This window comes from Mustela nivalis (genome assembly GCF_964662115.1).
Source record: "Mustela nivalis genome assembly, chromosome: 15".
In the NCBI taxonomy this organism is placed as follows: domain Eukaryota; kingdom Metazoa; phylum Chordata; class Mammalia; order Carnivora; family Mustelidae; genus Mustela; species Mustela nivalis.
This window is the reverse complement of record NC_139034.1, coordinates 59,379,360-59,397,680: the sequence shown is the minus strand read 5'-3', so window position 1 is coordinate 59,397,680 and position 18,321 is coordinate 59,379,360. Positions and strand designations below refer to the sequence as shown.

Here is an 18,321-nt window from a genome sequence, read left to right as displayed (position 1 = left end):
TGAAGTTTCATATGTCTGCAAATGACTTTTAAACATTTCAGCAAGAAAACTAATGTATACATATATATTGACAGAAATATTTTAAAATTTGGCAACATGTTAACAGTTGTTGAATTAAGGGGCGCCTGGGTGGCTCAGTGGGTTAAAAACTCTGCCTTAGGCTCAGGTCATGATCCCAGGGTCCTAGGATCAAACCCAGCCTCCGGCTCTCTGCTGGGCAGGGAGCCTGCTTCCCTCTCTCTCTCTGCCTGTCTCTCTGCCTACTTGTGATCTCTGTCTGTCAAATAAATAAATAAAATCTTTTAAAAAAAAATAGTTGTTGAATTAAGAGGAGTACATGAATTTTTCGTATTATCCATTTTGGATTATCTATTGTATTTTATTTACTTTATATTTGAAATTTTAAAATAAAAAGTGTCAGGAAGTTAAATTAATTTTTTTATTTAAAAATAAATAATGTTGGGGCGCCTGGGTGGCTCAGTGGGTAAAACCTCTGCCTTCTGCTCAGGTCATGATCCCAGGGTCCTAGGATCAAGCCCCACATCAGGCTCTCTGCTCAGCAGGGAGCCTGCTTCCCTTCCTCTCTCTCTGCCTGCCTCTCTGCCTTATTGTGATCTTTGGCTGTCAAGTAAATAAATAAAATCTTTAATAAATAAATAAATAAGCAAATAAGGTTATATAAACATTATATGTAATAAAGATGTAAAAAACAAATCATAATATAATCAATACTCATAAATATACCTCCCAACCCAAGATCTAGAACACTAATAGTACCATTAAATCAATATAGGTGGACTTCTAGGAAGATGGCAAAGTAGGGGGATCCTGGGCTCACCTGTCCCACAGATACTAGATAACAACTGGAGGAGTATAAATAAACCAGAAAATGACTTGAACAGCAACAGAACAGCTAAATGTAGAGAAGAGGCCACAATGACAATTGTAGGGAGTGGAAACATGGTCAGGAGCCAAAGGGACCCACAGGACTGTTCACAGGGGGGAGGGACTTTATCGGTATGGAGAGGGGAGAAAAGAGGACCCCATACTAGGTAACTCAGGCACAAGAGGCCCACACTGGGGAGACGAATATCCATAACATTTGGCTTTGAAGTCCAGAGGGGCTTGGCTTTGTGAATTTTTACAATCAGTAGTGCTAGACATCGGGAGCTTTAAAATTCAGTGGGCTGAGTACTTACCTTAAAGAGTCAGCACAAGAAACAGCCCTGCAGAGACACAGCATAGAAGCAGCAGTTTGAAAAATGCATGCGGTATAATAGGAGGTAGATTTGTTTCCTAATCTCGGAGCATGTGCTGAGGTGGAGGGATTGTTTGTAGGTTTCAAGAACAAAAGAGCTGGTGGGTGCCATTTCCCTCCCCTTTTCCCAGCCTAGATACACAGACACCTGCAGGGAACCAGCTCAGTGCCAAAACTTCCCACCTAGCCAGCTAATAGTAAGCCCCATCCCCGCATGCTTCTGGCTCAGTGGGTAAAACCCCACTGAGATCAAGGCAGATTCCCCCTTGATCCCAGCAGCAGGAATTTCCTAAAGTGGCTACAGGTCCTCTCCCATAACAGACCTGCCCAAACCTTGCTAGCACTATGTCCCCAACCCCTGCATTCTCCTGCAGACCTGCCCCCTCTATTATGCACTTGGCCAGAGCTCATCCAAAGTGGTGCCACAAGACTGGCAGTGTGCAAGCAGCCATACAACAGGGGCTGGCACCACTCCAAAGTGGCTCCTGCATAGGGAGAGGGGAAGAAAACCATACATATCTGTTCAACTGAGGTCCCAGCAGTGGGCTTAAGGCAGACATCTGGTCTGACTGCAGGCCTACCCATCAACAAAATCTTCGTAGGGGACAACATAGGGAAAGTGCCCTGTAGTTTGTCGGCATTGCAGCTCAGGAAAATGCCTCCTTTGACTCAACTCAAGCCAACGTGGTCCCAGACTGGCTACCAACACAGGGACCAAACCCTGCCCCCAACAGGCAAAGAGAGTCATTGCAAACGATTGGACTGGAGGCAAAACAAAACAAAACAAAACAAAACAAAACAAAAAAACCGGCTTAGCCACAGCAGCAGGGTGCACAAAACACACATAGGAGATACCTCGGAATTACAGGTTCTGGTAAACAGGGGACACTGTACAGTGGGCACTACAGGACCTCTTCTTCATATGGCCACGACTTTCAAGATCAGGAAAGGTAGCTGACTTTCCTAAAACATGAAGAAATGCAGAGAATTAGACAAAATGAGGAGACAGAGGAATATGTCCCCAAATGAAAGAAGACTACAAAGTCATAGCAAGAGAGCTAAAAGAAATGGAAATAAGTAACTTACATATTATCAGAAAGATCCTGACTGGACTTGAGAAAAGACTGGAAAACCTCAGTGAGACCCTCAACAAAGAGATAAAAAACATAAAAAAGACCCAATCAGAGATGAAGAACTCAATAACTGAAATTAAAAATACACTAGAGGGAATAAATAGTAGGCAAGAGGGGGAGGAAATAGTAAACCAGGGGAAACAGAAGAATGGATCAGTGACATGAAGGACAGAATGATGGAAAGCAATTAAGCTGAATATGAGAGAGAAAAACAAATAATAAAAATGAAAATAGATTAAAGGAACTCATACCATATCATATGTAATAATATTCACATTATATCCCAGAAAGAGAAGAGAGGAAAAAATGGGAGAGAAAATGTATTTGAAGAAATAATAGCTGAAATCTTCCCAAATCTGGGGAAGAAAATAGAAATCCAGATCCAGGATGCACAGAGAGCTGCCAGCAAAATCAACACAGTAGAGTCCACACCAAGACACACAGAAATTAAAATGGCAGGAAGTAGTGGTAAAGACAGAATTTTAAAAGCTACAAGAGGAAAAAAAAATAGTTAAATACAAAAGGAACCCCATAAGGTTATCAGCTATTTTTCAGTGAAAACTTAGCAGGCCAGAGGGAGCAGAATGATATATTTGAAGTGCTGAAATAAAAAACCTACCAGCAAGACTACCCCACCCAGCAGGGCCATCATTCAAAATAGAAGGAGAGATAGTTTCCCAGAAAAGAAAGTTTTGAAGGAATTCATCACCACTAAATCAGCCTTCTAAGATATGTTAAAGGCAACTCTGTGAGTAGAAAGGAAAGACCATAATCAGGAATAAGAAAAGTAAGAAGCATAAAAGTAGTAAAATAAAGTATATTTATAAAAATCAGTCAAGAGAGTCACAAAATAAAATATGTAAAGTATGACACCATACACCTGAAACATGGGAGGGAGAGTGTAACAATTTAGTGTTTTTTGAATGAGTTGAAACTTAGGTGACCATCAACCTAATATAGACTACTCCATGCATAAGATGTTATATATTAACCTAATGGTCAACAAAAATCAAAAACTGGTAATAGCTATGCAAAAAATAAAGAGAAAGGAAACCAAGTAGAGCACTAAAGAAAGCCAGCAAACAATGGGAGAAGAAAATAAAAGAAAGGGACAGAGAAGAACTCCAAAACAAATATAAAACAAGTAACAAAATGGGAATAAGTACATACCTAGCAATAAGTACTTTGAATGTAAATGAACTAAACATTCCAATCTAAAGCACAGCAAGACAGAATGGATAAAAAAGCAAGACCTATTTTTATGTTACCTACACAAGACTCATTTCAGACCCAAAGGCACATGCAGACTGAAAGTGAAGGAATGGAAAAGCATTTATCATGCAAAAGGAAGTGAAAAGAAAGCTGGGTAGCAAGTTATTTCAGATAAAATAGACTTTAAACAAAGACTGTAACAAGAGACAAAGATGGACTATATAATAATGAAAGGGACTATCCAACAAGGAGTTGTAACAATTATAAATATATATTTTTTAAGATTTTATTTATTTATCCGACAGACAGAGATCACAAGTAGGCAGAGAAGCAGGCAAAGAGAGAGAGAGAAGGAAGTAGGCTCCCCAAGGAGCAGAGAGCCGATGCAGGGCTTGATCCCAGGACCCCGGGACCACGACCCGAGCCGAAGGCAGAGGCTCCAACCGACTGAGCCACCCAGGTGCCCCAATTGTAAATATTTTTGCACCCAACATAAGAGTACCCCAATACATAAAGCAGTTAATAACAAACATAAAGGAAGTAATCAACAACAACACAACAACAGTAGAGGACTTAAACACCCTACATACATCAATGGATAGATATCCAAGAAGGAAATCAACAAGGAAAGAGTGGTTTTGAATGACACATTGGATCAGATAGATCTAATAGATATATTCAGAACACTCTATCCTAAAACAGTGGAATACACATTCTTTTCAAGTACACATGGATCGTTCTCCAGAACAGATCACATGTGAGGCTACAAAACAAGTCTCAACAGATTAAAAAGACTGAAGTCTTACCGTGCATGTTTTTTGACCATAACACTATGAAACTAGAAATCAACCACAAGAAAAAATCTGGAAAGACCATAAATCCATGGAAGCGAAATAATGTGCTACCAAAAGATGAATGGGTCAACTAACAAATCAAAGAGAAAATCAAAAAACACATGAAGAAAAATAAAAATCAAAATACAATGGTCCAAAAGCTATGGGATGCAGCAGAAGCAGTTCTAGGATGAAAGTTTATAGCAATACAGGCCTACCTCAAGAAGCAAGAAAAATCTCAAATAAACAACCTAACCTTACTTAAAGGAGCATAAAAAGAACAACAAATAAAACCCCAAACCAGTAGAAGGTAGGAAATAATAAAAATTAGAGCAGAAATAAATGAAATAGAAACTAAAAAAGAAAACAAAACAAACAAACAAAAAAACAGCAGAACAGATCAGTGAAACCAAGAGCTGTTTTTTTAAAAAGATCAACAAAGTTCACGACCCGAGCCGAAGGCAGCGGCTTAACCCACCGAGGGTCCTGGGATCGAGTCCTGCATGGGGCTCTCTGCTCAGCAGGGAGCCTGCTTTTCTCTCTCTCTCTCTGCCTCTCCATCTACTTGTGATCTCTGTCAAAAAAATAAAATCTTAAAAAAAAAAAAAGTCAAAAAAGTTGATAAAACTTTAGCCAGACTCATCAAAAACAAGAATGAGATGACTCAAATAAACAAAATCAGAAATGAAAGAGAAGTAACAACCAACACCACAGAAATACAAAGGATTATAGGAGAATATTATGAAAAAATTATATGCCCCAAAACTGGACCACCTAAAAGAAATAGGTAATTACTAGACACATATAGCCTCCCAAAACTGAATAAGAAAGAAATAGAAAAATTGAACAGACTAATTGCCAACATTTAAATTATATCAGTATCAAAACACTCCCAACAACCAAAAGTCCAAGACCATGGTTTTACAGATGAGTTCTACCAAATATTTAGAGAAGAGTTGATACCTATTCTTCTCAAACTGTTCCAAAAAGTAGAAGATGGAGGAAAGGTTCCAGATTCATTCTATGATGCCAGCATTATCCTGATACCAAAACCAGATAAAGTTACTACAAAAAAAAAAAAAAGAACTACAGGCCTGAATATAGATGCAAAAGTCCTCAACAAATATTAGCATACCAAATTCAACAAGTATTAAAAAAATCATTCACCACATTCAAGTGTATTAATTCCTGGGGTACAGGGTGGTTCAATATTTGCAAATCAATCAATGTGATAAACCATATCAATAAGAGAAAGGATAGAATCATATGATCATTTCAATAGACACAGAAAAAGCATTTAATGAAGTACAAGATACACTCATGATGAAAATCCTCAACAAAGTAGGTTTAAAGAGAACAAACCTCAACTTAATATAGGCCATATATCAAAAACCCATAGCAAACATCCTACTCAATGGTGAAAAACTGAGAGCTTGGCTCCTAAGGTCAGGAACAAGACAAGAGTGTCCATTCTCACCACTTTTATTTAACATAGTACCAGAATTTCTAGTCACAGCAATCAGACAACAAAATGAAAAAAGCCAACCAGGGGCGCCTGGGTGGCTCAGTGGGTTAAGCCATTGCCTTTGGCTCGGGTCATGGTCTCGGGGTCCTGGGATCGAGTCCCACATCAGGCTCTCTGCTCAGCGGGGGGGCCTGCTTCCCTTCCTCTCTCTCTGCTTACTTGTGTTCTCTCTCTGTCAAATAAATAAATAAAATCTTAAAAAAAAAAAAGAAAAAGAAAAAGAATAAAGCCAACCAAATTGGTAAGGGGGAGGTAAAACTTTAACTATTTGAAGATAACATGATACTACATGTATGAAGCCATAAAGACTCCACCAAAAAACTACTATAACTGATCAATTAATTTAGTAAAGTCACAGGATACAAAATCAATATACAGAAATCTGTTACATTTCTGTACGCTAATTATAAAGCAGCAGAAATAGAAATTAAAACATTCCCATTTACAATTGTACCAAAAATAATCAAATATCTAGATATAAAGTTAACCAAAGAGGTTAAAGACTTGCATTCTGAAAACTATAAAATATTGATGAAAGAAACTAAAGATGACACAAACAAATAGAAAGATATTCCATACTCATGGACTGGGAGACTCAATAGTGTTAGAATTCCCATTCTATCCAAAGCAATCTACAGATTTAATGTAATCCCAATCAAAATACAACAGCATTTTTCACAATTAGAACAAATAATACTACAATTTTTATGGAACCACAAGAGACCTTGAATAGCTAAGTCAACCTTAAAAAGAACAAAATTGGAGGTATCACAATCCCAGGTATCAAACCATATTACAAAACTACAAAGCTATAGTAATCAAAGAAGTATGGTACTGGCACAAAAATAGACACAAAGATCAACATAATATAATAGAGATCCTAGAAATAAACTCACAATTATATGATCAATTAATCTTTGACAAAGGAAGCAAGTATATGCAAGGGAAAAAAGACAATCTCTTCAATAAATGGTGTTGGGAAATCTGGACAGCTACATTCAGAAGAATAAAAGAGGACCACTTTCTTACACCAGATACAAAAATAAATTCAAAATGGATTAAAGACCTAAATTTGAGACCTGAAACCATAAGAATCCTAGAAGAAAACACAGACAGTAATTTCTCGGACATCTGCCATAGCAACATTTTCTTAAATATATCTCCTGAGACAAAAGAAATAAAAGCAAAAATAAATTTGGACTACATCAAAACAAAAAACTTTTGCACAGCAAAGAAAACAATAAAACTAGAAGGCAACCTCCTGAATGGGAAAAGATATTTGCAAATGACATATCTGACAAAGCGTTAGTATCTATATAAAGGACTTACACAACTCAACACACACACACACACACACACACACCAAATAATTCCATTAAAAATGGGCAGAAGAGGGGCACCTGGGTGGCCCAGTGGGTTAAAGCCTCTGCCTTTGGCTCTGGTCGTGGTCCCGGAGTCCTGAGATTGAGCCCCACATTGGGCTCTCTGCTCAACGGGGAGCCTATTTCCCCCCCCCTCTCTGCCTGACCCTCTGCCTACTTGTGATCTCTGTCTGTCAAATAAATAAATAAAATCTTCAAAAAGGGGGGGGGGGCAGAAAACCTGAACAAACATTTCTCCAAAGAAGACATCCAGATGGACAACAGACATATGAAAATATGCTCAACATCACTCATCATCAGGGAAATGCAAATCAAAACCACAATGAAATATCATCTCACATCTGTCAGAATGGCTCAAATCAAAAACACAAGAAACAAGTGTTAGAGAGTATATGTAGAAAAAGGAACATTCATGTACTTTTGGTGGGAATGCAAACTGGTGCAGCCATTGTAGAAAACAGTATGGCGGTTCCTCAAAAATTTAAAATGGAATTACCATATCACCCAGTAATTCCACTACTGGGTATCTACCCTAAGAATATGAAACCAATAATTTGAAAAGATATATGGACCCTCATATTTATTGTAATATTATTTATAATAGCCAAATTATGGAAGAAGCCCATGTGCCCATGGATAGATGAATAAATAAAGAAGAGGCTGTATAAATCAGACAATCATATCAAAAAATGGGCAGAAGATATGAACAGACACTTCTCCAATGAAGACATACAAATGGCTATCAGACACATGAAAAAATGTTCATCATCACTAGCCATCAGGAAGATTCAAATTAAAACCACATTGAGATATCACCTTACACCAGTTAGAATGGCCAAAATTAACAAGACAGGAAACAACATGTGTTGGAGGGGATGTGGAGAAAGGGGAACCCTCTTACACTGTTGGTGGGAATGCAAGTTGGTGCAGCCTCTTTGGAAAACAGTGTGGAGATTCCACAAGAAATTAAAAATAGAGCTTCCCTATGACCCTGCAATTGCACTCCTGGGTATTTACCCCAAAGATACAGATGTCATGAAAAGAAGGGCCATCTGTTTATAGCAGCAATGGTCACGGTCACCAAACTGTGGAAAGAACCAAGATGCCCTTCAACGGACGAATGGATAAGGAAGATGTAGTCCATATACACTATGGAGTATTATGCCTCCATCAGAAAGGATGAATACCTAACTTTTGTAGCAACATGGATGGGACTGGAAGAGATTATGGTGAGTGAAATAAATCAAGCAGAGAGAGTCAATTATCATATGATTTCACTTACTTGTGGAGCATAACAAATAGCATGGAGGACAAGGGGAGATGGAGAGGAGAAGGGAGTTGAGGGAAATTGGAAGGAGAGGTGAACCATGAGAGACTATGGACTCTGAAAAACAATCTGAGGGTTTTGAAGGGGTGGGGGGGCGGGAGGTTGCGGGAACCAGGTGGTGGGTATTAGAGAGGGCACAGATTGCATGGAGCACTGGGTGTGGTGCAAAAACAATGAATATTGTTACGTTGAAAAGAAAAAATTAAAAAAAAATAAAAGGATAATTTAAAAAAAAGAAAGAAGAGGCTGTGTATATATATATATATAATGGAATATTATTCGTCCACTGAAAAGAATGAAATATTTCCATTTGCAACAACATGGATGGATCTAAAGGTATTATAATGCTAAATGAAATAAGTCTGCCAGAGAAAGACAACATATGATTTTACTCATATGTGGAATTTAAAAAAACAAAGAACATAATTATAAAAAATTTTTAAAAAGAAGTAAGAGGCAACTCAATAAAGAGACTCTTAAAGTAAAGAACAAATTGGTGCTTATTAGAGGGGAGGAGAGTGGGAAGATGGGTGAAATAAATGAAGGAAATCATGGGCACACTTATCTTGATGAACACTGAGTAATGTATAGACTTAAGGAATCACTGTGTTATATGACCAAAACTAATATAACACTGTATCTTAATTATGGTGGGTGGGATTAATATAAAAATTGTCTACATGGGTGCCTGGGTGCCTCCGTCGTTAAGCATCTGCTTCAGCTCAGGTCACGAACCCAGGGTTCTGGGATCAAGCCACTTCATGCCCAGTGGGGAACCTGCTTCTCCCTCTCCATCTGCATGCCACTCCCCCTGCTTGTGCTCTCCCTCTCTGTGTCAAATAAATAAATAAAATCCTTTAAAAAAATAAAATAAACTCCAAAAAAATCCACATATATGCTCTTTCCCAGTCTATCCCTCATATCCCCCCAACTATCTTAATGTTTGTAAAATTTAGTACAGAAATTTTCAAGTGCATATAAAACATCCAACCCCAGCATTACAATTTTGGTTTTGCATTTTAGGTATTATCCTTAGAGAACCATCCTATCATGTGCAAAACCAGTAATACCTCCAAGGTGTATACTCTCCAGAAGTTAAATATTCTGTAAAAGACGATACTCTCAGAGATATTTAGACCAATAATAACAAAAGCAGAAATTCTTAATGCAGTTCTCAACCTTTTTTTGTGAATGAAACTAGGGGATCCCAGTTGGGATCAGTTCCAAAAAGCACCATTATTTTGGGTACAATATTTCCTACTACACAAAATGAAGTCAATGCTTAATATGAAATACAGAGTATATCTTATAACCATAAGAAATTGTTCTTGTGCCTTAGTCAATTTAATTCATTGTTATTGTGAAATGAGTTTGCAGAACAGATATATTTTTTTTAAGATTTTATTTATTTATTTGACAGAGAGAGATCACAAGTAGGCAGAGAGAGAGGAAGGGAAGCAGGCTCCCTGCTGAGCAGAGAGCCCAATGCGGGACTCAATCCCAGGACCCTGAGATCATGACCTGAGCCAAAGGCAGAGGCTTAACCCGCTGAGCCACCCAGGCGCCCTGCAGAACAGATTTGAAACTTAGTTCTCTGTCCTGAAAACCAGTTTAGTGGAAAGAAAGAATACCAATCAGAAGACTGATATTCTTCTCATTTGATAATTAAGTTGCTAGCACTTAACAAGGATGAAGAAAGAATTCTAGTTATAAATAAAATGAACCTCACAGAACATTGAATAATTAAGAAGAAGAAGCATTTAAAAAAATAATAAAAGGAAAGAAAGACTTGAGTAAACTTAAGAGTACTGTTAGAGAGGAAATAAGAAAAGGAAGTGGGTTATAGACTATGGGTTTTTATATATTAAACTGATGTTTTTATCTTTATTGAAGGGAATGTAAGAGTTACCAATTTTTTTTTAAAGACTACATTATGGGAAAAAACTATTAAAGCATAAAATAATTATACTTTCCCATTAATCAGTTTTCTACTGGGTCTCCAGATGCTCTCTGATTGTTTGACTTTGAAGGATGACAGAATGTTATACACTAATTATGTGCTGGATTCTTTTATATATCTTCTAATTTTCACAACAACCCCAGAAGACAAGAACCATCCTCTCCTTTTTATAACTGAATTAGTTGAAGCTCAGAGAAGTATGGATACAGATCACAGTACTAGTAGGTGGTAAAAAAATATTTTGTGCTCAGGTTTCTCCTGTTCCAACTTGATGCTTCTTATTTTTGCTGGGCTAAACTACCACAATAGCCTAGGTATGTGTTCATAAGTTCTTAATAAGATATGGGATATCTGATCTGTTAACAAATGCAAAATTATACAATTTAATTATTATCTAAGTTATCAAATCTGAAAAGTAGAACTTATTAGAATGAGCTTTTTAAAATTACCAGTCATGGTTAGAAAAGGAAAGAACAAAAGTTCCCAGAAGACAGAATATAAAACACATGCACACACATAAATATTTTAAATCTGTATGTATATACCAATACATCCATAAAACGCCACTCTAGTAAATAATACATGACAAAAACAATCATTGTAGTACTTTCATACACATATATGTACTATATATATAGTATATATATAATACTATATTTAATATAGTACTTTCATATGTTCTTTATCATATAGCCATTAAAATTAATTTCTCAATCTTTAATTTTATAAAAATGGTGATAACATGATTTTGAGTAAAAAAGCAAAACAGAAAGTTAGATATACAGTATAATCATAAATATCTTTTATTTTATTTTCTTAATATTTTATTTATCCATTTGAGAGAGATAGACAGAGAGAGTATAAGCAGGGGAAGAGGCAGAAGGAGAGGGAGAAGCAGACTCCTGGAGGAGCTGGGAGCTGGACATGGGGCTCAATTCCAGGACGTGGAGATCATGATCTGAGCTAAAGGCAGACACAACAATCTGAGCCACCTGTACGCCCCCATAAATATCTTTTTTTTTTTTTTAAGATTTTATTTATTTATTTATCAGAGAGAGAGAGTGAGCATAGGCAGACAGAGTGGCAGGCAGAGTGGTAGGCAGAGGCAGAGGGAGAAGCAGGCTCCTTGCTAAGCAAAGGAGCCTGATGTGGGACTCGATCCCAAGATACTGGGATCATGACCTGAGCCGAAGGCAGCTGCTTAACCAACTGAGCCACCCAGGCATCCCAATATCTTTTAAAATATATGCACACACAGATAAAAAATATTAAATAAAAATGCACCAAATTATTAACATGCTATTTCTGAGCTGTGTGATTATGGCTGAATATCTGTACTGCATTTCCAAAGTTTTCCATAAATGAGCACATATCCATTAATAGTAAAAATATAAACCTGATTTTTTTATTAATTATTTTTATTAACATATAATGTATTATTTGCCTCAGGGTACAGGTCTATGAATCGTCAGGCTTACACATTTCATAGCACTCACCATATCACATACCTCCCCAATGTCCATAACCCAACCACACTATTCCTACCCCTGCCACCCTCCAGCAACCCTCTGTTTGTCTTGTGAGATTAAGAGTCTCTTATGTAAACCCAATGTTTTAAACGCAAGTTTTACTCATTTTTTAGTGATGCAATAGCAATGATGTTTCATGTGAAAGAATACATTTTCAATCCTTGGATTTATTTACTTTTAAAATGTATTTGCCCCTGAGAGGCTTTGGACTCTGAGGAACTGATTGAAGGTTTTGCAGGGGGGTGAGGGGGTGGGACGTTGGGTGAGCTTGGTGGTGGGTATTGTGGAGGGCACGTACTGCATGGAGCACTGGGTGTAGTACATAAACAATGAATTCTGTAACACTGAAGAGAAATTTTTAAAATAAATAAAAATTTAAAAAATTATTTGCCCTAATTGCATCTTGTATTTCTTTTGGGTCTAAATTTTGGAGATAGGCATATTTTTTAAATGCTAGTTGTTCAACTAAGATGAACAGGGTATTTTTTTTATATATACCTGGTTTATTGAGGAGTAATATTTCAAGAGAGGTATAAATATAACATGGATTTATCTTCTTTAATCAATAGTGTTCTGTTAACATCATTTTAAGCAAATTCCACCAGATTCAGGCACTTTTTTCTCCATCTGTCTTTCACCCTTCACCCTTCCCCTCCTCCCCAACCCCCAGCACAAGTGGTTCTCTACAGCTATTAGTTTTATCTACAGGTTTGCTAAAGGGCCTAAAATGTGTAAAGAGATATTGTCTGCTCAATTATATCTTTTCTATTCTTCTTCAAGGTATAGGATTGATGGGAATGGGGCAGGAGAGGGGGGTGGATCAGGTAAGAAGGCAGTCCTTCCTACATTGGTTGTCATTAATTGACAGATCACAGATAGCCTTAGTCCCAGGCAACCCAAAACACTGGTTCTCTCATAGAATGCTTATGTGAGTTCTTTGGCAACCTATGAAGGACTTCACCACTACACAGGTCCCCAAACTGTGGGTGGAAGACCGATTCCAGTACAATCTCTTTGACCTATCCCCAACTCACAGCTCCCAGCACCTGTGGGACATCCATAGTCTCCAGCTATTGGAGGCCCTTTCCCACAGCAAATGATCCTAAATAGCATTCTGAGTAGATGGCTGAAGTCCAGCTCTATTCCATCCTGCTTACTTAGCCCATGGAAACTCATATATACTCTCTCATGTGAAAGACAGATTGCATTAAGAGCCCCAATTATTTTGAGGGTATTTTTTTCCAGTTTAATTGAGAAATAATTGACATATAGCACTCTATAAGTTTAAAGCATACAGTATGATGGTTTAATTTACATATATTGTTAAACAAATTGTACAATAACTTTCTTTAACATTCATCATCTCAAACATACAATAAAAGAGAAGAAAGTTTCTGCTTGTGATGAGAACTCTTCCAATCTAATCTCTTAACAACCTTCCTGTATATCATACATCAGTGGTAACTACAGTCATAATGCTGTACATGAAATGCTTAGCAGTATAACTGGAAGTTTGTATATTTAACCACCTTTTTCCAGTCCCTCCTATCCCTATCCCCAACCCCCACCTCTAGTAACCACAAATCTGATCTCTTTTTCTATGAATTTGGTGTGTGTTTTTGTTTGGATTTTTTAATTATTATTTTGTTTTGTTTCTAAAGATTCCATGTACAGGGCACCTGGGTGGCTCAGTGGGTTAAGCCTCTGCCTTTGGCTGAGGTCATGATCTCAGGATCCTGGGATCGAGTTCCACATTGGGCTTTCTGCTTAGCAGGGAGCCTGCTTCCCCTCTCTCTCTGCCTGACTCTCTCCCTACTTGTGATCTCTCTCTCTCTGTCAAATAAATAAATAAAAGTCTTTGAAGATTCCATGGATAAGTGATATCATATAGTATTTGTCTTTCTCTAACTTATTTCACTTAGCATAATGCCTTCAAGGTCCATTCATGCTGTCACAAATGATAGGATCCCCTTGTTTTTTATGGCTGAATAATATATTCCATAATATTCCATTTTATATATATATATAATATTCCATATTATATTCAATATTATATGTCAAACATCTTTTCATGCCTATTGGCCATTTATACATTTTTTTTTGGAAAAATGTTTATTTAGGTCTTTTGTCAAATTTTTAATTAGATTACTTGTTTTCTTTGCCATGAATTCTTTATATATTTTGAATATTAACACTTTATCACATATATAGTTTACAAATTTTATTTCTCATTCTTTGTCTTCTCACTTTATTGATAGTTTCTTTTGCTCTACAGAGCTATTTTTTGTTTAATGTAGCCCCACTTTTATTCTTTTGCTTGTGCTTTAGGTGTGATTTCCGAAAAATAATTACTGAGACCATTGTCAAGGGATTTGTTTCCTATGTTTTGTTCTAGGAATTTCATAGTCTCAGGGCTTACATTTAAGTATTTAATCCATTTCAAGTTAATTTTTTTGAGTGGTATAAGATAGAGATCATGTGAATATATAATTTTCCAAGCACCAATTATTGAAGAGACTGTCTATTTCCTATTGAGTATTCTTGACTCCCTTGCCAAATACTAGTTGACCATATACCCTTGGGTTCATTTGGGAGCTCTTAATTCTGTTCCATTGGTCTATTTGATTTTATGCTAGTAGCACACTATTTTAATTACTACAGCTTTATAGTATAGCTTAAAATTAGGAAGTGTGAGGCCTCCTGTTTTGTTCTTTTTCAGAATTTCTTTAGCTATTTGGGGGTTTTCTAGTCCCATATAAATTGTAGAAGTATTCTTTCTATTTCTGTAAAAAGTGTCATTGGAGGGCGCCTGGGTGGCTCAGTGGGTTAAGCCGCTGCCTTCGGCTCAGGTCATGATCTCAGGGTTCTGGGATCGAGTCCCGCATCGGGCTCTCTGCTCAGCAGGGAGCCTGCTTCCCTCTCTCTCTCTCTGCCTGCCTCTCCATCTACTTGTGATTTCTCTCTGTCAATAAATAAATAAAAATCTTTATAAAAAAAAAAGTGTCATTGGAATCTTTTTTAAATTTTTTTTAAAGATTTTTTAATTTATTTGACAGAGAGAGATCACATGTAGGCAGAGAGGCAAATAGAGAGAGAGAGAGAGAGAGGAGGAATCAGGCTCCCCACTGAGCAGATCCCAGGACCCTGAGACCATGACCTGAGCTGAAGGCAGAGGCTTAACCCACTGAGCCACCCAGGTGCCCCTGTCATTGGAATCTTGATAGGGATTACCCTGAATCTACAAATGGCTTTTGGTAGTATTGACATTTTATTATTATTGATTAATCCTTTATTAATTAACTCATTATCATTAACACTTTCAACCCATGAACAAGACACACATACCTTTCCACTTATGTGTGTCTTCTTCAGTTTTTTTCAGAGTAGAGATTTTTCACCTTGCTATTTAAATTAAATTAAATTAAATTTCTTTTTTAGAAACTGTTGTTGGTATATAAAAATGCTACTGATTTTTATGTTACTTTTGTGTAACTTTACTAAATTCATTGATTAGTTCTAAAAGTTTTTTAGTTTACTCTTAAGGATTTTCTATTTTTGAGATCATGTCATTTATAAATAAAACAATTTTACTTCTAGCTCTCCAATTCTGTTGACTTTTATTTCTTTTTCTTGCCAGTTGCTCTAGCTAGGACTTCCAGTATTACATTGAACAGGAGCAGTGAGAGTGGGAAGTTTAGTCTTTTTCCTGATTTCAAAGAGAAAGCTTTCAACTTTTTACTATTGAGTATAATGTTAACTTGTCATATATGGCCTTTACTGTGTTGAGATAAATTTCTTTTATGCTTAATTTATGAAATGTTTTTATCATTAATGACTTGAATTTTGTCAAATGCCTTTTCTTTGTTGATTAATATGATCATATAATTCTTCACTCTCATTGTATTAATATGATGCATCATATTGATGTGCATATATTGAACCCTCCTTGCATCCCAGGGATACTAGCTGATCATGGTGAACAATCTTAATGTGCTGTGGAATTTGGTTTGCTAGTATTTTGTTGAAAATTTTTGCATCTATATTCATCAAGGATATCAGCATGCAGTTTTCTTTTCTATCTAGTAGTTCCCTTGTTTGGTTTTGATATCAGGATAATGCTGGCCTTGTAAAATGAGTTTGGGAGTATTCATTCTCTTTGTTTGTTTTTAAAGATTTATTTATTTATCTTTAGAGAGATTGGCAGTACAGGGAGGGGCAGAGAGAGAGAGGAGAGAAGAGAGAGAGAGAGAAATCCCAAGCTGACTCCCTTCTGAGCATGGAGCTGGATCTGGAGCTTGATCTCATGAACCTGAGAGCATGACCTGAGCCAAAACCAAGATTCAGACACTCAGCTAACTGAGCCACCCAGGTCACCCTCCTCTTTGATTTTTTTGGAAAAGTTTGAGGAAGATTGATATTTATTCTTCTTTAAATGTTTAGTAAAATTCACCAGTGAAACCATTTGGTCCTGGGCTTTTCTTCATTGAGAGATTTTATCATTATTATTATTATTATTATTATTACTGATTCAATCTCTTTAGTAGTAATTGGCTGTTCAGATATTCTTTCTTCTTGATTGAGTCTTGGTGGGTTTTATGTGTCTAATAATTTTCCCATTGCTTTCAGGCATTCCAGTTTGTTGGCATATAGTTGTTCATAGTAGCTTCATATGAACTTTTGTATTTCTGTGGTTTCAGTTGTAGTATCTATTTTTCATTTATAATTTTATTTTCTTGGCTCCTCTTTTTTTCTTGGTTAGTCTACCTAAGGGTTTGTCAATTTTGTTTTATCTTTTCAAAGAACTAAATCTTAACTTGATTAATCGTTTTTATTGTTTTTTCTGTTTCTTGTTTTATTTATTTCTGTTCTAATCTTTATTATTTCCTTCCTTCTGCAAACTTGGGGCTCAGTTTGTTCTTCTTTTTCTTATTCTGTAAGGTGTAGAATTAAGTTTTTTATTTGGAATCTTCCTTACTTCTTAACATAGGCATTTGCTGTTATGAACTTTCTCCTCTTAGAACTATTTTGCAGCATTCCATAAATTCTGATATGTTATGTTTCCATTTTTTAATGTTTCAAGAAACTCTTTCATTTCTCTTTTAATTTCATCTTTAATCCATTGGCTATTTAGAGCCCCAGTTCTTTACCTTCCTTGTATCCATGCCTTTTATTATGACTCTGTAGATTCTTTCACTAAGACATAGAGGCTATTCCCTTTTTACTTGAACCTGGACTTGTGTTGGGATATTTTTGTCCCCAAATAGTTTTATTTTCTTTAGTCAATGTTATCTCTGAATTGTTCTTTGGCAATGGGTTATTAGCAAACATGATATGGGAACTTGGAAAATGTTGGCCTAACTGGGTTTGCCATGCTCTTTCTCACTCCCATCACTAGGAGAAGGCCATGTTTGTGTTGACCAAGTAACTGATTCCAGGATTAGAAATGCCTAAGCCATCGTAGCTGAAGTCATCCTAGCTCATTAAGGAGCCCTCCACCCCTGCCAATAAATAAATAAATAAATAAAAGTGATCTCAATTAATATCAGCTGAATCTCTCAGACTTGTGAGTGAAATAAATGTTTGTTGTTGTAGTTGTTTCATTGTTGTTTGTTGTGTGGCATTACTGTGGCGATAGATAACTTGTGTACTCCATTCAATGATGATTATGTAAAAACTGGTCTACTCAATTTCTTCTTTCTGTCTTGCCATCTTTTTCCAATTCCCTTTCCTATGTTCAGATAAACACAGAAGAAAAGCAACACAAACCCACTGTCTAAGCAGAATATTAAGAATTGTGAAAAGTCTGAGAATATGTTATTTGCAAGCTAACAAGTTAATCTGTCATAGTTTCAGGAATGCTGGTAGAAAACATAAGACTCCTGCATCAGACTAGAAGAATAGTTTGTTACAGCAAGAGTATAGCCACAACATCACCAGTTTTGTGTTGTTGTCCCAAGCCCCAGTTCCCATAGGGAGTCATAAAGAGGGACAGCTGTCACCTGCACATGAAATGGGTTGCATTTCAGGAGAACTTCAAATTTAGGGAATCCAGGTGTTTTAAGACAGGCACTTGGTAAGCCTGACCTTTGTTCCAAAAGATGTCTTTATTACACTAGACATCAAGGGTTCTTGCCCTTTGCTGTAGAGGGAGACACTAACCTT

General features: G+C 36.7%; 1 protein-coding gene across 19 annotated transcripts in view; it reads right to left on the bottom strand.

Moving 5' to 3' along the window:
- The window catches only part of SCEL (sciellin), a 329,124-nt gene that overhangs the window by 288,816 nt on the left and 21,987 nt on the right, over positions 1–18,321 (bottom strand). For 17 of the 19 annotated variants that reach the window (XM_082701429.1, XM_082701418.1, XM_082701430.1 and 14 more), the window contains exon 2: positions 2,114–2,221. The exons of the other annotated variants lie outside the window; for them this stretch is intronic. The gene's annotated coding sequence lies outside the window, so the exon portion shown is untranslated. The remainder of the gene's footprint in view (positions 1–2,113; positions 2,222–18,321) is intronic. 19 annotated transcript variants of the gene reach the window in all.